Here is a 24785-nt window from a genome sequence, read left to right as displayed (position 1 = left end):
CTTACTTTTCTTCGTTTCGACTACGACTTCGACTCTTCTTCAACTTCCTGCTTCAAATCGAAGGTATACCAAGTTGCAAGGAGAGGAAGGTTAGGTACCCCATCAGTGTGCCACCTATGAGTCTCGTTTTTTGCTGAAGTTCTTCATTCGTTCTTTTTGGTGTCAGGCAAACAAGTAACCACTTTATGAATCTTCAATCGATGTTAAGTCTGAATCCGTGAAGAAGACACCGATTGAAAAACTACAACGCAAAGAACGACGAGGAAAAGACGCAGACACAGATGACGCTGACGCTGATGCTGACAGACGCAAACGGGAGGGCGTTAAGTCAAGTTGATAATCAACAATATTGACCTCAATATTGGGAATAAACTTGCCTCAAGCAAGCAATGATCATCGGTGCAAAAGATTCTTGTCCCAGATTTTATGTTGAGTTTGTTCATTAATAATTTCTTTTTATGTCTTGAATTTATGGCTCCATCTAAATCGCTGATCGCTGATGGTAGCACAAGTTTTTCTGCTGTGCAAATCAATATGGAGAAATTTATGTGTGGTTTGTGTGGCTTTCTTTTCTTTGGGCTCCGCCAATGGCAACCAGAACCACCATAAAGTTGAATTCATAAAGTTCACGATCATGTTCATGAGATGTATGTATTGAACACCTTTGAGTTTGAGGTTTTGTGAATTAGCAAATGCAAATAATTTCAAGAGGTTTATGGGCCTTAGATGACACGATCAAGACGCCCGCAACACGTTTTGTTTTTGTTTGATATTCAAATTCACACACGAGACTTACCTATATCAAGATTTCTTTTTTAACCTGGAGGAGTTAGTGGATTTGATGGTTTTGTTTAATTTTTTTTGTTTAAAAATTGAAGTGTTTATTTTTATCTTTGGATTAAGAAGAAAAGTCACTTGTTTCAACTTCGCATTGAATAAGTTTTTTATAGGAGTAGGAGCTTTTGTATTTAGGACTTGATCACAAATTGATTGACTCACGCAAAACAATCTTAATTTTTTATCTTATTGTAAAAAAGGAATTATGAATATTCGAAAGTTTAAAATTATAGACGTATGTATGTAGGACCCAAAAGATCTTTAAAAAATTGACAAAAAATTAACATGAATTTACGAACATTTCACCTTATTCTATACTGAATTTTTGGCATTATGACATAAGCCTTTTTTAAAAACTTAAAATAAACATATGTATGTAACAAACGATTGCAGTTTTTCGATGTAGATGCTGAAAGCAAAAGTAATCTAATGCTTTTAAGAAACAAAACTAAAATTCCTTCCTTTACTCTTCCCAGGTGGCACTACAGTGCTGTGTAAACTAGGGCCTCACCCAACAAACTTCTCCATCTAGCTCGGTCCCTAGCTAGATGTCTCCAGTTTCGCGCTCCAAGTTGGGTGAGGTCACCTTCCACTTGTGCGCGAAACTTTCCGGGCCGGAGCATTGGTTTCCATGCGCTCTACGTGACCCAGCCATCTTAGTCGTTGGGCTTTTACCCTTCTGGCTAAGTCTACGTCGCTGTACAGCCCGTACAGCTCGTCATTCCATCTTCTCCTCTACTCCCCTTCGATGCATACGGGGCCGCAGATCACACGAAGAACTTTTCTCTCGAAGCGACCCAAGGTGCTTTCATCCGCTTTTGTCATAGTCCATGCTTCTGCACCGTATAGCACGACGGGTATGATAAGGGTCTTATATAGTGACACTTTGGTCCCTCGAGAGAGGACATTACCACTCAATTGCTTTTTTAGTCCAAAGAAACAGCGGTTAACAAGAGTTATTCTACGTTTGATCTCAGCGCTGGTGTTGTTTTCTGCGTTTACAGCGGAGCCTAGGTAGACGAAGTCCTTGACTACCGCAAAGTTACGTCTGTTGATTGTGACGTTCTGACCAAGACGTCGGTGTTGTATGTCCTTTCTAGACGACAGAATGTACTTTGTTTTTCCCTCATTAACCGTTAAACCCATTTTTGCCGCCTCTGCCTCAATACTCACAAAAGCCCCATTGACTTCACGCTGAGTTCTTCTGATTATGTCAATGTCATCAGCATATGCCAGTAATTGGACAGTCTTTTGAAAGATAGTGCCTCTAGTGTTGACGTGTGAGCTCTGCACTATTCTTTCAAGCACGATGTTAAAAAAATCGCATGACGGTACATCACCTTGTCTAAAACCTTTGTTGACATCGAAAGGTTCTGTTAAGTTGTCTCCAACCTTTATGGAGCAACGTGAATTCTCCATTGTCATCCTGCACAGACGGACGAGTTTGGCAGGGATGCCAAAACTAGACATGGCTCTATACAGCTCGTCCCTGTAGATGCTGTCATATGCGGCCTTGAAATCAATGAAAAGGTGGTGGGTGTCGATTTGGTGTTCTTGGGTTTTTTCCAGGATCTGCCGTAATGCGAATATTTGATCAACTGTGGACTTTCCTGGTCTAAAACCACACTGATAAGGACCTATCAGGTTGTTGACGATGGTCTTTAGACGTTCACATATTACGGCAGAGAAGATTTTATAAGCGATGTTAAGTAGACTGATTCCTCTATAGTTGGTGCAGTTTAGAGGGTCTCCTTTATTTAGGATCTGGCAAACAATACTGAGGTTCCATTCATTGGGCATGCTTTCTTCCGACCAAATCTTACAGATAAGTTGGTGCATGCTCCTAACGAACTTATCTCCAGCTGCTTTAAAGAGCTCGGCATTCAAGCCATCTGCTCCAGCGGCTTTATTAGACTTCAGCTTAGATATGGCAATCTTTACTTCGTCTAAGCTTGAAGGACGGGATTGTTGGCTTTCGTCGTCTATATCGAATGGGTCATCCTGCCTGACAGCGGAAATCAGTCCTTCATCGCCGTTATACAGTCTGCAGAAGTGGTCCTTCCATATCCTCATCATTGACTGCGGTTCCACTATGATGTTTCCAGTTTCGTCTTCGCAGCCTTCAGTTCTAGGTTTATGTACCTGTGAATTTCGTTTCACCTGTTCATAAAACTTTCGAACCTCATTCCTGCTTTTATACCTCTCAACATCTTCGACTGCACGCTTCTCATGCCCTCTCTTTTTCCTTCTGAGAAGTCGGCGTTCCTCTCGCCTCTTCTGCTCATAGAGCTCACGAGCAGCTCTCGTCCTTTTATGCAGCTTGTTTGGCTGCATTTGCCTGCCGACATTCCTCATCAAACCAGGTTTTCCTTGTTGGTGGCTGTTTGAAACTCAGCACATCAGAGGCGGCTTCTCTGATTGCATCTTGGCAATGTTGCCACTGGTTTTTGATACATTGTGTTAGCGGCAGAAAACTTCGAGAGAGGTTACTTGTTAATCGGTCCGAAAAGGATTCGGCGATCTCTGGCGATTGTAGCCGTTCGACGTTGTACCTTCTCCCAACACCTCCCTGTTTGGCATTGGGTCTGGAAATCCGAAGTGCTACCTTGGCTACAACGAGGTAGTGGTCCGAGTCGATGTTAGCTCCTCGGAAAGTTCGTACATCCATGATGCTGGAAGCGTGTCTGATATCGATCGCAATATGGTCAATCTGCTTGACTGTAGATTGATCTGGAGAAGTCCAAGTACCTTTGTGGATGTTGAGGTGTGGAAAACGCGTACTGGCTACCATGACGTTTCGCCCCGCAGCAAAATCTATGAGCCTGAATCCGTTGTCGGAAGTGTTGTCTTGCAGGCTGTTCTTCCCGATTATTCCACCAAAGGCCGCGGTTATAGCTATTAATTTGACAAAACATTTTCAGGCTACCTGCGAACACTCCTAGTCATAACAGTCAGGCCTATACCTTCAAAAACGAATCCTCAAGATAAATTTTGATCGTGGTTACATGCCTGTCAAAAACTGGTATATCTGGCTGTTTCGAATCACTTTCCGATCACATTGCGAAAAGTTTTCTAAACAAATATTTCTTACTTTGAGTGAAAATAAGTTGTTTTCAGTCAGAAATGAGATTGATTATCAAAGTTGGAAAGAAAATAATAGAATTGAATTAAAGATTATACAGATCTGATTTATTTTCTGTTTCGCTTTGCATTCTTGATCAGAATAAAAATATCATAAGCTTTGTAGCGTTCCAATGTTATCGGAAATCCCAAGAATCCATTTTAACGGAAATTTTCTTTCGTTAGAAGAATGCATCAGTTTTTAAATGATGACCGTGGTCTTGTGGTACCTTATCTTACACCCTCATTTTTAGAAGTGTCATCAGATATTTCAAAATGCTTGCCACAGGTTGTAAAATGTATCGCATATAAACTGGATCATTACTCATTGAGATTTCACGTGAATTTTCAGCAAATTTCATTTACTTCTGAAATGATTAAAATATTGCTTATCAACCAACATTTCCACTTTCCACTTACATACTTTTTCACTCAGCAATTTCACGAATGAAAGAAAATTTTAATCGTTCGGTGCACCTTCAACTATTTAACCATTTAAGAAACTATTCAAGTGAAGTAGGGCTGTCGGCATTTCGCAATGATAAATCTTTCAAAGTCAAAATATTGTATCTACCCCCATTCTTAAGGCACACCTCTATAATATGTTATTCAATTATTTGTTTGATCTCAAATATTTCTGCAGACAAATTATTATCAATCAAATCATTGGAATTTTCATTCAACTTAAAGCTGCAAATATGTGGTTTGGTTATTACTTGAAAAGTTATGCAGAATCATTTGTATAAATAAACTTTTGACTAATGAGCCGCATTATTGATTTTAACAAAACCAACAACAAAAAAACTAAATTGATTGCTAATTACACACATGAAGTAAAGTTGACTTTTTTCTTGGCCTTAGTCACAGAAGTCGCGAATTATAAAAGCAGCATACATTAGAGTAGTAGATACAATTCAAGTTCTGCAAGCCTGCAACAAAGCTGCTGATTGTATCTCTAATAATTGCATCAATCAGTAAATTGAATTCATTAAAAAAGAAGTCTGAACTACACCACAAGATTTATTTCAATATTTGTTTAACAATTGAAGTGTATCTACATATTTGTAAATTATATTTATATAGCTGATGGATATTTGTAAAGCTTATAAGTATGTCAATGTGGTCACAATTCAATGAAAATCAAATCGACTGGTTCTAATTTACTTAAATATCCATATAATTTTTTCGTTGTTGTTGTATTAATTTGCAATTCAATATTTTTACAAGTAGGTATATTGAAGTAATTACTAAGGTTAAAATCAATATTTAGATAAATGTTTACATAGGTGTTGATTGTTGAGTTTGAGTTTGACAAGAGTTAGGCTCAAGCTGAGAAGAAGTATTGAAAGGCGTTGGTGTTTATCGAAGAATAGAAAAGGTTGTTTTTTAAGTGTGAATTTTAAATACACATTAAGATAAAAATTGTAAAAAAATAGAATTGTATCAATAGATTGAGTTAAAGAACTGAGCAGTCAAGTGCAACTACTCATAAAATGCTTTTTTGACCTTAATTTTTGAAAGTTTATTAAAAGTACCGGATTGAATTAAAATAGCTTGAAATTTTAGGAATTCAAATACGGCTCAGTTTTCCATTGACAAATACTTAGAAATTGAACACAGGTTGTTCCAAACTGGAACTCATTGCTAACAAGCAAAATATTAAATCTTTTTATCTAAAAGAGTGGATCTGAAGAGGATTCTTAAGGAAAGAAGAAACCAAACTTTAAATTTTGGAGCGGCCCTATCAATTTGAAACGTCAAAAATTAGAAGTCATCGATTTAATTTTAGTTTATATGGCACAGAAAAAAAGTAAAATTTCTATTTGAATTAAACATAATCTACAGAAGTTGAGTCACGGAACAATTAACTAATAAATTCACTCCAAGTGACTTATTTTGAAACAAGAAATTAGTTGGACACTGAAAACTGTTCATCATTCCAAATCTGGACAGAAAGTCAATATTACTTTTTCAGATTTATAGCAATGAGTAGCTTGGAAACACATGAATGTGGCTTTTGTAGCCAACAGTGTGAGACTTTATCCACTGATATTAACATCCATCGATTTTAACAGCTCAACATTTCACTAACTTGTCTGATGAGAACAATGCACAAAGATCTTAAAAAGGCTCAACTGATTTAGAAACTGAAGTCTTTTATTAGTTTAGTTATATATCTTTTGGCAGGGTAAATAAGACAACTATTTCGGGCCAAAAAATCATTTTTTCTGGTTAGGTGCATTATTTCAGCGGCTATGTTAAAAACGAAAAAAAGTTTGGCACGTTATTGTCGAAAAGCCAATTAATCCACAGAGAGTGACTGTTCTGTATGAATTGTCAAGTGGCAGAATCATTGGACTTTCTTCATTCGAAAATTATTTCGGGAACAATGTATACAGTAGGCGTTACAGAGCTTTTTTAACTGGGGCAACCTCTCTGGGCTCAAGCAAAATATTATCCTAAATGTTGTTATAAAACGTTAAGGCTACGTAACGAAAATGCGATTTGACCTATTTCTACTTTTTTCCGGAAAAGACTTAAACACTTAAGTGAAGTCCCAACTAATGCAAACATACCGTGAGCAACAGCTTTGAATCATCTAGAAGGTATTGGAAATTAGAAGCGATAGAATTCGCTATTGCGAATCCATCCTAAGCTTTCACTTGATTGAATAGGTGCCAATAATAAGTTAATGGGGATATTTGATTTTACTTATAAAGCCTCACTTCAAGGAAGAAAATAATTTTTCGCTAAAATTAAAAAATTTTAAAGTGTCCACAACAATTTTAATTTAACTAACTAACTAACTTATTTTTGGTTCTACGATTTTGGCAATATTACCGAACTTTTTGGCATTAAAACTTTTTTTTATGAAATTTCAAATAAAAAGAAACGTTTGGTCTTATAGCCCATTAAAATAACGATAAGATTTTAAAAATTTCAAAAATGGCTCTTAATTTTTATCGACCAAGCTCAAGCATTAAACAAAAATTTGAAAAAAATTCGGGACGCCCAAAAATTCGATACTTTAAAAAAGTCTTACAAATAGGTTCGTCATTATTTTACTTTCAAATAGCGAAATAAGGCAAATTTTCAAAGTGAAATAAAATGAAATGGTTGGTGCCGTAAATTAAGGTCAACTTTCAAAAATTGGTCTTATTGCACTTTACAAAAATGAAGGGTAGGTGCATGCAAAGTTTCTTTGGATTGATGGCAAACCATGAAATCCTTAAACCTGTGAAATAATAAAATAAAATGAAATAAAATAAAACAATTGGTTCTATTCATCAGAGGGGTCACACACTTAGGTGAGATTTTACTAACCGCTTAAAAATGTTTTTTAATGTTTTGTAAAGGAGGATAACAAAATTTAAACAACATAATGAGTAACATAACCTTTAGACATTTCAATTGATAAAATGACAACTTTAGTTATCAAACTATTTTAGAGCACTGTTGTCCAGAAAGGTATGGTCTAACTTTTTAATTTGGATGACTACATATAAAAGCATTTCTTCAATTCAAAGGATGAAGTGTTTGTATGGATAAACAATCAAAAGGATCGAAAGGCTGTGGGCTCAGATGGTATACCCGCAGAATTCTACAGATATGGTACAGATACTCTTGTTGTATCTCTGACAGCAATATTTAACTAGATCTTTGAGAAATTATCCATGCCAAATCAGTTCAGCGATGCTTTGATTTTTCCAATCCACAGGAAGGGAACCACTGAAGTTCCGGAAAATACAGAGGAATCTGCTTTTTGAACTCGTCATATAAAATATTTACATCGATTCTGCTCAGTCGTTTAATTGATTGGATACATAATAATCTGCTTAGTGAGTTCCAAGCTGGCTTCAGATCGGGATACTCCACCGTCGATCACATTTTAGTACTCCGCTCGATTGCTGACACATTTCTATCGAGAAATGAGAAACTATTTCTATTATTCGTTGATTTCAGCTGCTTCCGACATCGTAAATCGCAATGCCCCATTTTACAAGCTTTACCAGTTAGGAATGTCGCTTAAGTTCGGTACAGTACTGGAAAATTTATACAAGACTACCAAGGAATCAGTGTGGAATGGCCAATGCTTATCAAAATGGTTCCAAGCAAAATTAGGAGTTAGACAGGGCTGTGCACTCAGTCCAAGCTGGTTTGCACTCTTCATTGATGATGGAGTCGAAGCATTACCAGCAGGTATCTGCGCTCCCTTCAGCAAATGATAAATAAGCTTGCTGTATATTGTAAAAGGTGGAACCTAGTGGTAAATTTAAATAAATCTAAAGTAATGCTTTTTAAAATTGACGGTGAAAGATCGGGTGCAAGCGAGCAATGGAACTATAATGGTGAAAGAGGAGAGTTGGTGAACGAATACAAATGTCTATTTGTCTGCTTTACCAAGAACTTGATCATGGAAAAACATCTCACTAACTAACTTGTAGTAGTACCCGTGGCATGATGGTTAGTGCGTTGGACTGTCATGCAAGGGGTCTTGGGTTCAATCCCTGCATTTGCCAGCTTAATTTAAAAAAAATAATTTTCGCGGGTACTGCCACTTGCGAGGAATTGACAAATCCTTCAAAAGTAATTCTTGTCATGAAAAAGTGCTTTCTCAAACTAGCCGTTCGGTTCACAACGGACTGGTGCGCCACCCCATTTGATTTTTTTTGACTAACTTGGTAAGGCGAAAACAGCTATAAACGTAACATTTAAGCAATACTTTAATCATAAGGAAATTATGCACACCAGTAAATTCAGGGTCTTCAAAGCTGTATCGGAATCAGTTATGTTTTATGCAGCGCAAGCTTGGGGAGGTCAGAAATATGAACAAGCATAAAAACTGCTCAGATTTTGCACAAAACAGATTTTCCACCTTCCTTCCATCGTTTATCGCTTTTATTTATAAAATCTCTCAAGCTGCAGGGAGATTACATCCTCAAAGTTCTGGATATGCCAAGTTATCGTCTCCCAAAGAAAGTAATTCTTTAAACAATTCAATCCCGAAGTGGATGGTTTAAAGACTATAGATAGAACTTGTCGAAAAGTTGGATGTTGACCTAAACTACAGTGACCTTGCCTCTTGAAAGCCAACTTTATATCGCCTAATAGCTCGTTTGGATGAAGTCTCAAGAACACAATACACGGACCAAGACAAAACCTCACTGCAGCGCATGATTTATAGTAGACTAGACTACGATCTCCATGAAAGAAACTACTTCCACAACAAATATACCATCGACCAAATTTCGTGCATGTTCCGGCTAAGAAGGAGAACTCCTTAATCTGAACTACATTCCCCACCTTGAGGACTTACCGATTTTATGTAACCTGTGCAACTTGAAGGAGCGCGAAGATGCTTTTCATTTTGTTGGACGATGTGCGATATTTAGAGAAATAAGAAGACTTATCCTAGGCAATGACTTTCTTTCAAATACTGATATCACAAGTATTCTTCAGGAAAGGAATGTCACAAAGTTATATGCATATTGCAAAACAGCACTTAAATATAGACAACAAATTTTAAATGAAGAGTTTTAACATCTAACTACACTTACTTTTTTTTTAAATTATATAAAGCCTTACTTTTAGTTGTCATCAGGCACACGGCAATGTCAAGCATCTTATTATTGTTAAAAATGCATGTTTAAATGAAATCAAAATCGAAATCTAAATCTTAAAAATAAAATTTATAAAGAATGAAATAATTTGAAGCCAATTCCTTACAATTTTGTAGATTTGTATTCTTTATGAAAAAACTGAATGCTATATTTTTCGAAAAAAGTTCAATTTTTGTTTTATTGTGTTGGTATACAAGCCCCTAAAGTACGATGCCATTTTCAGCTATATTCACTGTTTACTTTGTCTGTGATAGTTGCTAAGCTTCCAAGAGTTTTTATGAGCTTGGCGATTTTTGCAAAATTCATTCCAAAACTACTGAATTTTGACCAAAAAAACAATCGCATTAACATCGCTTAAGAGCTGTTAAATGACCTTAATGACGATCCAAGTTTGCTTGAAAGGGTCATAACTGGTGATTGAACATGGGTGTACGGTTCTGATGTCGAAGACAAAGCACAATCGTCCACCAGGAAGCATCCAACGTCGTTCATGGCTTTTGCACCACGATAACGCACTTGCTCACTCGTCGTTGCTTGTCCGTAATTATTTGGCCAAAAAAAATACCGTAGTCATGCCCCAACCTCCATATTCACAAGACAAGACTCCGTATGATTTTTTCCTGTCTCCAAAGTTGAAGAGACCCATTAAAAGGACGGCGTTTTTCCTCGATTGAAGAAATAAAGACTGAATCGCTGAGATTGCTCAAGGACATATCAAAAAATGAATATCAAGAGTGCTTCGAAGATAAGAAAAAACGCTGGCATAAGTGTATTATCTAGGCGGGACTACTTTTATGGGGAACAAACCTCGTAAATCAAAATTTAATTGAAGTATACACCTTTTTTAGTTCGTGAGATATTTTGGATCTCTACTGGTTCTTGTGATATGGACGACGAAAAAAGCTTACTGAACATTCGGACGTATGAACCGATTACAATAACTTCCTATAAGAAGTAAATAAATTAAATAGCAATGGACCATGGTGACTTCCTTGAGATACACAAGAATTGACTTTAAATTAACATGGAGGGTTATTACTGAACATAGCGCTGTAATATCTTTCTTTAAGATATGATGAAATCCACATAACGAATCAGTCGTTGCCTTGTCAAATGCCTTGCTAAGGTCGACCTAAGAGTGTTTTTTGTTTGCATCTAAACAAAAAGTAGAGAACTGTAATAAATTGGTAATCGTAGATTTTTTTTCCCTAACCATTGTCAATTTTCAAACAATTTAGGACTAGGAGACAATTTCACTACAGGACGATAATTCGTAACTGAATTCTTAGAACCATTTTATGGATTGGCGTAAGGTGTAAATATTTCCAAAGATCTTTTATTTATGTATGTTAGCAAAAATAAGAAGACAAATCTGGAAATAATTTGCGAACATATTCGAAATTGACTCTAAAAGATGGCTCAAAGAACTTTGAAAGGTGATACTAGCTGGATGTCCATCAAATTTACGTAAACTATAAATGTATCCCCAAAACATTTTTTAATCTCAATCTCAATCAGTATTTGAAGTTAATTAAGAGTGCAAAAAGTTTAATTAAGTCACAAAGTCTAATTGCAGTTTGCGGGCTAATTTTTAAAGTTTTTTTTTTTTACAGTGGGCTAGTATCTAAAAAACAAAGGCAATATTACCGAGCAACAGCTTTCATACCAAGAACGCAGTTAGCTTGATGTGACAAAAAGGTCCACTTTAAGGACCAAATATATTTTCGGACAAACTAATTATTTTAAACAATTTGGAACTACAATAAATAAATCGAGCAAGAAAACCGTTGAAGACCATTCTTAAAAGATATTTTTTGTACCTTGTTTTAAAGTGTATTGTGATAATTTCTGATTTAAATTCGATTTATTCCTTTTTTTTTAAGGTATCAGAAGCTATCAGACAACAAAATTTACAATATTCAATAGAAGCCATTAGCAAAATAAACTTTAAATTCTTTATCTAAATTTTGTTTGAATTAAAGCCAAAGACCTTCCACAAAAAGCCTTTTTTTATAGATAATAAAATACAATCTCTCAAACAGCACGAAAGGTGTTAGATTTATCGATAGTCTATTGTTCACTATAAACATGCTATTTATATTTTATAATCTCATAAACATTCTCTTATAATTAACATCTTGTAATAAAACTTACTATAAACATAAAAACAACAACAATAGAATAAAAATAAATAAGAATTACACTTAGCATGTTTTATCTTTGAAATAAGCCGCCAATTTATAAATTGCTTACACATTCAATGAACACATACCCCACCCATTAAGGCCTTGACTACTAATTACCTCCTTAATCAACATAGAAGACAACATAATCACCTCCATTGGCCAAGCAAAGCCAAAGCCAAGTCAAGTCGTAAGCAAAGCACCTGATCGTAAATAAATCTTAAGCGTTGAGCCAAACGCCCTCAAAATCAATTGCAATTAATTTTCCATGTAACAAGCTTTTTCTTACCGTCGCTTCTTAAGCATCGTCGATATCTTTTTAAAAAAGAACGTTGTTTTATAGATTTCCAGGTAAATTGAATTGTTAATAAGGTTTAAGCCAAACTTTCAAAATCAGTGGCAAAACCACATTTCAATTAAGATTTCAGCGGAAGTACAAAATTGTTTTAGGTGAACTCATCAATTTTAACCAAACTTTAAACCATGTTAACACAAAATTATTAAACATTAACTTATTTTTTTTGAAACATAATAACATAAGTGAAAGTTTTGCAAAAATGTGGTTAAGGTTTAAATTTGAAACAATAACCAAACGCAAAAAATGCTTATTCACGAGGAAGTAATCGCGTTCATGTACAACGACGCTATGGTAAAAATATTATTCGCGTGTAGTACAAGAAATTATGAGTAGGTAACCGCACTTGTGACAAGAAAACTGCCAATATGGTGACCTTTTTGGCCTTCAGATTGTAACGTGGCGGAATTTCGAATTTCATGGAGTGCCAGCTTGCACCATTAAAACAATATGAAAATGTATGTAATTGCCATTTGGAGGTGTGGTTAATACCATGGGTGATGATAAATATGCAGTTTGTAGTACTGCATGCAGTATGCATTGCATACTGCAACTTAATACCTACGTACGTACATATATGCATAAGTGCTTTAGCGGTAGCAGAAATTGGATTAAAAATTATGAAACAATATCGCGAAAATACCGCCTGTTGCCTTTTATAGACCAAGCTCGTAAATTGAATGGCAAAAGGTCATAATTACAATTATTGGCATTAATCAAAATGTTTGATGAATGAAATAAATTAAACTGAGTTGGAGTAAAATTTCGTTTTTTGCTGTCTTTATATTTTAATTTAAAATTTGGGTAACACTTTTAACTACATAGGCGATAGGATCTGTCTAATGTTTGCACGATAAGAATAAATTTAAATTTAAAACTCACTTGAAAATAAATATGTTTGGTTTGATTAAAAACAAATTGGTTTAGTTATTTTCGCACGTACCTGAAAAGAGAAAAAATGATTATTAGATTTTATGATAATAACTTAATTATTGATATAAAATGTTTAAAACTATGTGATGAAAAATAATTTGCATTTTGACAAACACAAAAACCATCGTAAGAATTAAAGTAATAAGGAACTTAAATAAAAATATTGATTTGGTGGTGCAAACAGCATTTTAAATATGGTAACTTTCTTAAAAGCTATAATATCAAGGCCTTTCTAATAGTAGCCTTACGAAGAAAGAAGTTGATTTAGAAGGGAATTTATCTACAACAGAAAATCTTTGGACACTCAACTGTTTGAGATCGATGGATTATTTTATTTAAAAATCATGCGTGAGTTGACAATGCAGATATTACCGCCGGCCGGACGTCCAAGAAGTGCGATGGGATGAACCGGGCAAACGCAAACTAAAAGACTGCGATGTATACTAGGACGAATGCTACCGAGAACAAAAGCAACGTCTATTTGTTTGTGGATTTGTTGTTGGAACTAGACTCAGGCAAAAGTCTTGAGTTTTAACAAGGCGAGCGACCGCATCACAACAAGAGGGCATGGAAATCTCCTGATCAATCAACTGTCAACCAGATTGACCACATTGCGATCGACGCACGACACTTCTCCAGTATACAGGATATCCGAACTTTCCGAGGGGCCAACATTGACGCGGACCACTAAATCGTTGTAGCCAAGGTACGGCTACGGATATCTCGGTCCAAGCCAAAACAAGGAAGTACTGTGAAGAGTTTTGACGTAAGACGGCTACAATCGCAAGAGACTGCCATGTCCTTTTCGAATCGAGTCTCTAGTTACCTCTTAAGGAGTCCCATGCTGCCTGCCTTAAGCATTGAAAACCAGTACACTGCAGCCATTAGAGATGCCGCCTCTGAAGTGCTATAGGCTTCACACAGCTACAACAGCGAAATCCCTGGTTTGACAACGAATGTCGGGAGAGCAAGCAGCTAAGCAACCGGCATACAAAACGGTGCTGTACAGAAGGACCAAAGCTGCACGCGAACTCTACGAGCAGAAGAGGAGAGAGGAACACCGGCTTGGATGGAAAAAAAGAGAGCATGAGAAGCGTGCGATCGAGGAGATATAAGGATGTCACATCAGGAATGAGGTTCGTCAATTTTACCAAAAGGTAAAAAACCACAAAAAAAGGGTACCACTATTTTAAGCTGCAGGCAATGACTTGATAGGGAGCATGCACCAACTCATCTGCAAAATATGGTCAGAAGAAAGCATGCCCGATGTGTGGAATCTCAGCATAGTTGGACCAAAACATAAAAAATGAGACCCTCTAAATTGTGTCAACTACAGAGGCATTAGTCTCCTTAACATTGCATATAAGACCAGGAAAGGCCACTATGGACCAAATATTCACACTACGGCAGATCTTGGAAAAAACTCAGGAACTTCAAATCGCTTCAAATCGATACCCACCATTTCTTTATCGATTTAAAAGAAGCGTTTGACAGCATCTATAGGGAAGAGCTCTACAGAGCAATGTCTAGTTTTGGCATCAATGTCAAACTTATCCGTTTGTGCAGAATAACGATGGAGAATTCACGCTGCTCTATCAAGCTCGGAAAAGATCTCACCGATGCATTTCATGTCAAAAAAGGTTTTAGACAAGGCCATGCACTGTCATGCAACTATTTCAATATCGTTCTGGAAAGAACTATGCAAAACTCAACTGTCAACACTAGAGGCACAATCTTCCAAAGGTCCATTAAATCACTCGGATACGCAGATAAGAATTGGAAGATCAAAGCGTGATGTCATTGGAACGTTTTTGAGCATTGCGACGGAAGCGAAGAAGATGAGTTAAGTGGTCAATGAGGGCAAAACCAAGTATATGCTGTCATCAAAAAAGGACACTGAACAACGACGTCTTGGAAAAAACGTCACCATGAACAGCTATAACTTTGAGGGAGTTAAGGACACAGACAACGACACCAGCGCTGAAATCAAATGAATAATAACTCTTGCAAATCGGTGCTTGTTTGGACTTAGAAGGCAATTGAGGAGTAAAGTCTTCTCTCGAGCATCTTAAATCGCCATCTATATAAGACACTCTTCATGCCGGCGCTGAGGCCTGGACCCTGTCAAAGAGAGATGAGAGCGTCTTGATATGCTTTTAGAGAAAAAATCTTCGGTTGATTTTTGGTCCCATACGCATAGATGGAGAATGGAGGAAAAGATATAACGACGAACTGTACGGGCTGTACAGCGAGACTGACCTAGTTAGCAGAATAAAAGTCCAACGGCCTAGGTGGCTGAACATCAACGCTCCAGCTCGGAAGGTCTTCGAACCCAATCCCGCCGTCCCTCGGATAGTACAGTAGAGGAAGACCGCGACTCAGGTGGCGCACCTAGGTGGGAGAACACCTCATCCAACTTGGTGTGCGAAACTGGAGACAGCTAGCTAGGGACCGAGCTGGCTGGAGACGCATGTTGGTTGAGGCCCAGGTCCACCCCACACTGTAGCGCCAGCTTAAGTAAGGAGGTAAGTAAGTAAACCCTCCGAATCAGTGTGTTGGCGAGCCTACTCAGACTTTTGACGATGCAGGTTAGCCTGGCAAAACTCTAGACTTGTTATGGTTATTATCGCCTTTAAGTACATTAGAATATTGTGTCATATCTGTAAATTTCTCATGCCATACAATTCAAAATATATTCTTCAGGAACTTTACCTGCTCATTAGGCTTCCTCTATAGTGACGTGGTTTCCAACGTAGATATGATGACAAGCTTAATTCTTTGAGAAATTTTTATACCCAAAGAAAAGTAATAGTTGTATTCAAGCTGAAAAGAGGTTATTAGGATCAAGGATCTGAATTTCCGGAAATGAAGAAAACGGAATAAGTTCGTTTTATTGAAATGGACACATTAAACGCATTCAATTATTACAAATTGCGGCAGAAAATACTACGTTTGTTTCTTGTGTAAGATTGATTGATGAATCCAATTTATTGGCAGCATAGTTTGCTATTAATTCGATGTAGCAAATGAGTGGCATGACTTTTCCTGTACTTGAAAGCGTAAACGATATTACCTTTCGCACCGTAGAGTTGCTAGAGTAATTAAAGATGTTGACATTCACAAACCAGCTGGCCCAGATAGTATCCCCCTATTGTTGTGAAGAGCAAGCTAATGCGTAAGCTTTTTCACCTGCCTCTTCTACAGCTCTCTTTCAGAGTAAACTGAAAAAAGCATTTGTCAAACATGTGCCTAAAAAATGTGAATCCTCGATCTTTTCTTACTGTTGTCTAGTTACACCCACGTAAATTCTTTCCAAGGCCACGAAAATGTCCACCAAACAGTGGAAGACATTTTGACACAGTTTTGGAGAAAGTAAGAATATTATACTTTGTATTTCAAAGGCATTTGAAATGTTTGCCATAAAGCTCTTTTATCGAAAATTCGTGAATTAAGTATTGATGAGTCTTTTCTTCGTTGGCTTAAAAATTACTTTTCCCTACTTTCAAGTATCATTTTTATAAATGGTCTTTTGTTTGAGACTTCTAAAACACTTAATAGTTTTGCTGATATTTGAGATAAGATGAAAATGATAGGCGATTGTTCTATTACTGACACTTGCTACTCTTGAACACAGCCGCTAGATCTCATGCCTATCATTGTTTTATCGATAGTTTTATAAAGAATGCTTTAGTGACAAAGGCAGTTGTAATCCTCTCCTTAAACAATTCTGCTGTAATACCCGTACTTCTAGGAATGCTCATCAGTTTATCCTTGAGCCCAAATTGAACTTACTGCTAAGCATAGGAATTTTTTCTTTACCGGCCCTACCCTAGAATGCTTTACCAGGCTCGATATTTCCCACTCATTAAAATGTGAAGACATTCAAAATCAATGTGTATCGATAAATCACTTCTATTCCTAATTACTAGCACTGTGTTTATTCGTTATAAGGGTATTCGTTACCCTTTGAGTGCGCACAAAATGGTGCAAACAAAGCTTTCACTTTATTTGAAAGCTTTTATACATTATCTAAGGTATTATTTCGACAATCTTTCTTAAAGAATCAAAACTTATTTCTCACATGGTGAACAAAATTCCAACAAATTTGCTAACCACCTACCTTCTAAACTCGTGACCCACTTATACCAAAGTGTGTGCTGTTGACACAGGGATTTTCAATTTATAAAATAACAAAATAAAATACAATAAAAAAGATCCGTTATGGACCACCAAATGTAGTATTATTAAATTATTATTAATATTAATGCATGACATAATCTCTAGTCCATACCATAGGGTGCAACCTCTGCCATATCATTATTATTGCATTGCGGGTACAGGTAACTTAAGAATTACAAATTATCCTCCAACTCTTTTCAAATAAATTTTTGTTTTGTTTTTATTACTTAACAAATATAAATGTATATATAAAGTGAGACAATGGCTAGAATTACAACTTAGCTAATAAAAGTTACTGCCTATATTGCCATCTGGTCTCCGTGGTCTCTCTTGTATGTACCTAAAATATTGCAAAATTATAAAAAAATTATAATTGTATTAGATAGTCTGAGAAGTAGCGCTGAACTAAGCGATGAAAATTAACATTTTTCGTATTAAAACATATTGTAGAAGGAGTGGAACCTAACGGACGACAAGTGAAGGAGAGTATGTTAAAAAAATGAATAAAAGTGGCCGAAGAGATGACCCTTGAGGGACGCCATTTTTAATATTAACAAACCAATTACATTGTTTCATGTCCGAGTACAAATATTGTGTAGCAGCTAATTCTTTCTGAAAAATCATAAAAATACCAATTTTTAAAAAGAAAACCAATTCGAATCCTCTTGGCCTTTTTGGGCCAAAACATAATAATATATATTTTTAAATTAGTAACGACTTTCTTCAAATTGCTTTATTTTGTCGATGCCGAGCCGAGAGGTGTACAAGAATTGGTCAATTTTCTAATGAAAAATACAAAACCACTACTCACAGACTATAAGCCTTATACAAATGGTCTTAAGAGACCTTGAATAGCGATCACCACACCTTTAACCAAATTTTTTTGTCTGTTCTATGTATTTTGTAATAAAACAAACATAAACAGTTGAATATTACAATTAGAATTATTTAGTCCTGCACTGCAATTTTGTTGATATGAAATATCAGAAGTATACTTTAAATGGTCTTATTCGAGAATTCACACACCCTCTTCTGATCACTCATGCTTTCAATACCATATATACACTTTACTCCGTCGCGTCGCTATCGTTGTCAAAAGAGTTTAAGTTACCTTAACTAGGTATGTTAAATAAATTTTAAATTGAGATTTCGTGCACTGCACATGAAGACCGCCAAAAGAGAGTGAAACAAAAAATAAAATACTAGAAAATAAACAAACTGGAATACAGAACACATTGAGTTACTAGACCATGGTAATAGGTCATTACCACGAGAAGGCGGATACTCGGCTTTAAAAAAAGCTTTTGTTATTCAACGAAAAAAGGGGAGCAATGCAAATTTCTGCAGAGTCTGAATAAAACAAGACAATAATAATACGAGGAGCCATTTTTATACGATTCAATGAAGTACTTTGAAAACGTTTTTGATGGCGGTTTGATTAATTAACAAATGTTTATTGACAAAAATTTCAACTTTTTTTTTGATATTACATATTTTAAAAACTTGATATAATAGAATTATTTAGACGATGGATTTGTCACAAGAAGACAAAGTAATTTACATCTCTATTGCCTTTTTCTTTAGCAAACTGTTTTAGCATTAACGGTCCAATTCTACTTTGAGATTATTTTTGAGACACTTAAAATCTATGAACTTATGACGATTTTTTGAGCATTTTATGAAACACTATAAATATGTCAGCTCGAAGAAAGGGATTATAGTTAAAGTGGAAAACCAATACAAATATTATCAAAAACAAGCAGCTTCATGAATTAAGATAGTCTTAAAAAGCTTCGTATATGTGCTGATTTAAATTTTAAAAATCAGTATCAAAAAACCCTCACGTTAAAGCTATCAAAACCGATTAAAAAAATGCAATTTTACTTTATAATCTCCGGGGCATCGTTTCGACAAGTTTTTTGACGGTAGTGTTATTCTCCCAAATTTGGGTGACCTTTCCTTTTAAAGTATTCAATTGGCTTTGGTTTCAGTTCTGTGAACTTCGCTTGATTTCTTCCTTCAAATGCTCAATAGTATTGAAGTTAGGTGACTGAGGTGGGATCCTGAGCTGGTTTTGATATAATTGTAAAAAAAAAACAATAAAACATAACACCATCCATTTCAGTAAGCACAAGGCTCTAAAATTTTATTCACATATAAAATTACTCAGGATATACAGGGTCTTTCAACAGGGACTGTACAAAAGTTGAGCGACACGGAGAGCAAACGACGAGATATTTCTTGCCGATTTTTTGAGAATTTGGAGTCAGAAGCCTCAAGGTTAAGAGCGCTACGTCCAATTTAAGATTGTCATAATCGTCCTAGCAGATCAACAATTGAGCGTTTAGTGGACAAATTTGAATCCCTGACAAAGTACAAAAATGTTCTCGTGCCAGTGAGACAAAGAAGTGCTCGTAGTTTTGAAAATATTGCTTCCTCAGCTTCCGTTGCAGAAAGGCGTAATGTCTCTCGCACGTCGTTTTTAAACTTTGTTCATCTCTGTGACGTCGTTGTGGCAAACTTTGCCTACATCTTTACAAGTTTAAAATGACTCATGAACTTAAGCCGCTTGAAAACTTTAAGCGTCTTATGTTCGTGAATTGAGCTAATCTTGAAAATGATTCGGATTTTCATCGAAAAATCATCTTTAGCGATGAGGCTCATTTCTGGCTGAATGGCTTCGTCAATAAATAAAATATGCGGTATTGATGAAGCAATCCACAAATACTCCATAAGTCATCATTGCATCCCAAAAAATTAAGGTTTGGTGTGGTAATTGGCTTTACTTCTTCCGTGATATTCAATGGTTACCGAATATATTTGGACTAATTGGATGATATGGACTTGGAGGACATGTGGTTCTAACAGGATGGAGCCCAAGACACACCGAGAATGTCACGTCTATGGTCTGTGCCAACAAGCCAGCGACGATTGATGAACTTCATATAAATAACGTGAAATTGGAGCAGTCGAAATTTGGGTTCAGCGTCTAGACTTTTGCAAGCGTGCCCGTGGTGGCCATGGGAAAGAAATCGGGTTCTATACATAATGGCATCAAACGTACTTTTACAGGATTAAACAATTTCATTGATATCCGAAACTGTTTTTGTTTTATTTAAAAAAATCCTTTGTAGCGCTTTTACTGAAAAGCCATTCAACTGCTTTCAATTCACAGTGAATTTTCCCCAAATATTTTAAAAATAGTTGTGAAATTTCTTTCTTTCTTTTACTCTTAGTTAGCCTGAGTAATCAACTTGTGTACATTTAAAATAAAGAATTACCGAAAACAGTTACTACCTCGAAGACAGGACCGTCTCGCAATTTTTATGTCCCGCTCCCGCAATATCTTTTTTCTTTCTCCCGGCTATTGCACCATCCACTTTTTTAACAGTGTAACGGAAAAGGCTAAGGCTAATCGATTAATTTGTAGTTTGCTGCTAGGGACAGGGAACTCAATCCCAACTTCCCAACCGCTTATGGCTGAATCACAATCACGCTTCAGCTTCGGCTTCACCTAACGTTTACGAGTTCAGCCATAGGAATTCAATGCATGCTATCACAATGGAGCTTCACCCTCACGTTTCGTTTGACAATCGTAAGGAAAAGAACGTAATGTGACTCAAAACAGAAGCTCTAGTTCAATTATCTGAACATTTGCTTTGTATGACAGCTCAAAAGCTGTACAAAATGTCAACAAACAAAATATTTGATCTTTGGAGGGATAAAATTGTAGAAATGTCATTCAAAGCAACCTCGAAGCAGGGCCACAGTAACGCAGACGAAGCCGAAGCTGAAGCGGTCTTGTGATTCAGCCATTATTCCGTGTTTACTGATTTAAAGAACCTCGGACAATTTATCCAGCACACTGTGAAAAGATTACTAAAATATCGATTGACGGGAAAACTTATTTTGATAACAATTTTATATTTTGAATCTGTTATTGAACCTTACATCTAATTTGACAGATGAAGTTTCAACAAAATAGAAGTTATCAACTATACAAACTCAGAACTGGTTTTTTGAAGACCCCCTACTAAATTTTCAAAGCTTTGCTCCTAATCTCATATTTAAGTTTTCAATTTTGCTAAATGAACTCAAATTGCTAATTATTATGAAATAAAACCTACAACAAATACGTTCCTTTATCCTATGTCTACTTCAGCTTTAAATTCTTATTTAATGGTATTCTCCAAACGAAAAAGTAGAAGAAGCAGGCGACTTCCCGTTCAATTATTTTCCCTGGAATAAAGAAATGATTTGTTTATGCTATCTGCACCTCTTTACTCAAACTAATGCTTAAGAGTAATGAGACCAACTGCTGTAAACTCGTCTTATTTCACAAAACCTAAATATTTGAATTCTTAGAAAATGGTCTTATAAAAGAAGGTTTATACTCAATTGTATTCTCAGCTATTGTTACTAAGCCACCGATGGCATCAAAAAGAATATGCATAAGTTCCTTTTCAAGTCCTTGTTAAACCAGGATCATTTTCTCTGATATGAAATTTAAAAATAAAGAACTAAACAAGCTGCATATAAGTGAATTTTTTTCAAAACTATCAACAATCACATTTTATTGTTCTAATTCCAGATCAACTTGTAACTGATATCGCTCTCTCAGCTGTATAGTTAGCAGTGTTGTAGGTACCTTTGGTCAAATATGCCATAAACATAAACATATTTCAATAGAAGTCTCTGACAGAAAGTCATGTTCGTAATGGAATTCAAAACCATGTTGACCATGATTGTAATATTGATAGCATAATTCGTTCTAGGAACGACCCACCTCCCAAACAAAAAAAAACAATCCTAACAAAACAAATGATATCGGACATATTCTTCGAGCACCTAGATATTTTATTTGTTCAAGCTCAAACCATGCTCACGAGTATATAGATAATGTTCGCTATAGACCTTAGTTTGTAATAAAGTATACAAAAGCTATAAGAGGTATGTGGTGTTTGGCGAAGCTGTCTTTCACCTCGTTTCCAGTATTCCAAAGAGTCTTTAGTCGCCATAATTCAGTCGTACAAATTGGAACCACTCCTTAACCACGCGTAGTTCATATGAAGCTATACCTATGGTCTACGTATAAAGTCCACACTCTATACACACACTCGGTCCCGATAGATAGAGTCATTTAAATAAATATTTACAATGCCTTTAAGGCGCTTGGGTGCTGAGCTGATTGTGAGTTGCAGCTCAAGCTGAAGCCACCCCATGTCGCCATATCGTTTCCTCTCGATGCCGCACAAAATTAACACCTCAAAGTCGTCTTCGTGATACACTTTACTTTACCAAACTTAACATTTGCAACATCTGCTGCATCTCTACGCTCTGGGGCTATGCTACGCTCCAGATAAAGGTGAGGTAGGTGAGGTTTGTATATGAAGATATTATAGGGAAATATATGTTTTTGGAAAACTAACAGCACCAGACCGGAGAATATTGGTGGTGATATTTCGGTCTTTGAATTTGGTATACGGAGGCGTTTTTATTCCGCCCACGTTAGATTTGCGCATTCAATATCAGTCTCAGTCAGCCTCCGTCCGTCAGCCCCAGCGTGCTGGCTTGAGCTAGCTTTGAGGTATTCAGCAAAGTGCAACATTATTCAAGTGCAGTATGATATTGTTCATATATGCAACTTAGGTACATAATCGGGAACACGTTCTGCATGTTAATGGATTTATCTATTGCTAAGCTAGCGCTGTTTCGAATGGCGCGCATTATTTCTTTGGAATTGAAAAATTTGCATTTAATTTGTATGGATTACTGTTTTTGTTGTTTTCCTGGCTCTCTTTTATTTGTTTGTTTAGTTTGTTTTGTGACAGATATAATCTTAATCCTTGTTTTTTTTTATTTGTTTTATGTTAATTGTGGAATTTAAATTTAGAATTTGAAGAAACAATAGACGAAGTTTAAAAACAAAGTCCAGATGTTATCGGGGGTGGTGTACAACACAAGTAATTCTCGGAAATTGGATGCTTAACATGGTGGTAATATGAGACGACACGATTGGTGATAAGATAAATTAAATCCGCAACTGTAGGTTGCAAGTTGTAGATGTTTTTTCTGCAGCGAATATCAAAATTAGTTGTTGAACATATTTTACTGAAATACCGACTCCTTCCGTCATTATATCGTTGCGATTTTCCGGATCACTTATGCAGACAACAAACCTGCAACATTTTTAATAATATCCATTTTTATTTTGAAATTTAGTTTGACACTTCAGTTACATTTTTTGACACTATTATGGCGGTTATGGCTTGATATTTCACAAACTAGACAAATGTCGCATAGATCCCCGAAAAAGTTTTATCTCACTTGCATTGTTCAATTCAATAAAAGATTTTAAGTTGAATCTATATTTCAAAATAAAATGAGCCAGGATTCCATAATTGTTCAGCGTTTTTCAATAAGATAGATCACTTTAATATTTAAGAGAAGACAAGTGTTTTTTGAGAAACCAATGGGTTTGAATTTCCATGTAAAGAAGAAAGTATCCCAGGCCAATGGCCTCAAGAGCTTCTGTTACAGCAACACTTCGTTTTCATTAAATTTTGTATATGACTTATTCGATAATTTGCGAATGTAAGTCCTTGGTATTTAAGAAAATTCATTAATCACATTCACCCACTTAACAACTTCCCAAATAGAAAGCTATTAAAACTGATAATTCTTATTGGAAAACTCTTTATACTGTAATGCTTTACTTTGATCCTCAGACCTATAAAGTCAATAGGTGCTCCCTAGTAGGGAACAGGGCCTCAACTACTCCTACGTTCCATTGTGTGCGATTTCTGGCCATGAGCTCCCACTAGTTCATCTCCAAGCTTGACAACTCCTCCTTGACTGTTCTTCTGCAAATGTTTCTTGGTCTAGCGACTTTTCTGTCATCTTAAGTCTGTCCTTACAGTAGTGTCAATGGGACTCGTTATTCTACATAGTTGTTCGTTGAATATACGTTAATTAATGTCAGCAGTTTCATGGTAATCGTTGCTGTTATTTTCTTTATAAAAATACTGATTCAAATGGAACAGTCATAGCTTTTTCTCCTATCTGAGAGAGTTGTCCATCCAAACACTGGACACTATCCCTACATCAGCCTTAGATTTTTCGACACGGCTAATTCGGTTCTACCCTCGATTGCGAACATATTTCTAAGATACTGATAACTCTTAACCTTCTCTATTTTTTGCTCCACAATGTTTAAAAAAGAGGATGAGTGAGGCGGTTCCGAGGCTGAGCATTTTAGTTTTTTCCCGTATTGGTTCCACCAGCCATTTTTAGAAGATCCATTATTCTGTGAGATAACAAAAACTCATTATTTGACAGTATACAACTCTATTTGACTTCACTTTGGGCTTCAAACTCATCCGACATCTACCTCCGTGTAAGACGTGACATTTAGACTCATCTTTAGTCACTTTAGTAATAAACTTTCTCTCCTCCGCTTCCTGTTGACGCTGTCCAAAGCCTCCTTAAAGTCGCTGAATAGCAGATGAAATGGATCGATATTCGACGAACTGTTCAATCACAATGTGCAAGGTGTTG

At 36.1% G+C, this 24785-nt stretch overlaps 1 protein-coding gene across 2 annotated transcripts in view; it reads right to left on the bottom strand.

Moving 5' to 3' along the window:
* The window catches only part of LOC129953770 (cadherin-99C), a 284004-nt gene that overhangs the window by 181984 nt on the left and 77235 nt on the right, over nt 1-24785 (bottom strand). The window lies entirely within an intron of this gene.

This window comes from Eupeodes corollae, chromosome 1, assembly GCF_945859685.1.
Source record: "Eupeodes corollae chromosome 1, idEupCoro1.1, whole genome shotgun sequence".
Taxonomy (NCBI): Eukaryota; Metazoa; Arthropoda; class Insecta; order Diptera; family Syrphidae; genus Eupeodes; species Eupeodes corollae.
The sequence above is the reverse complement of the archived record's forward strand: the minus strand, read 5'-3'. Positions and strand labels throughout refer to the sequence as shown.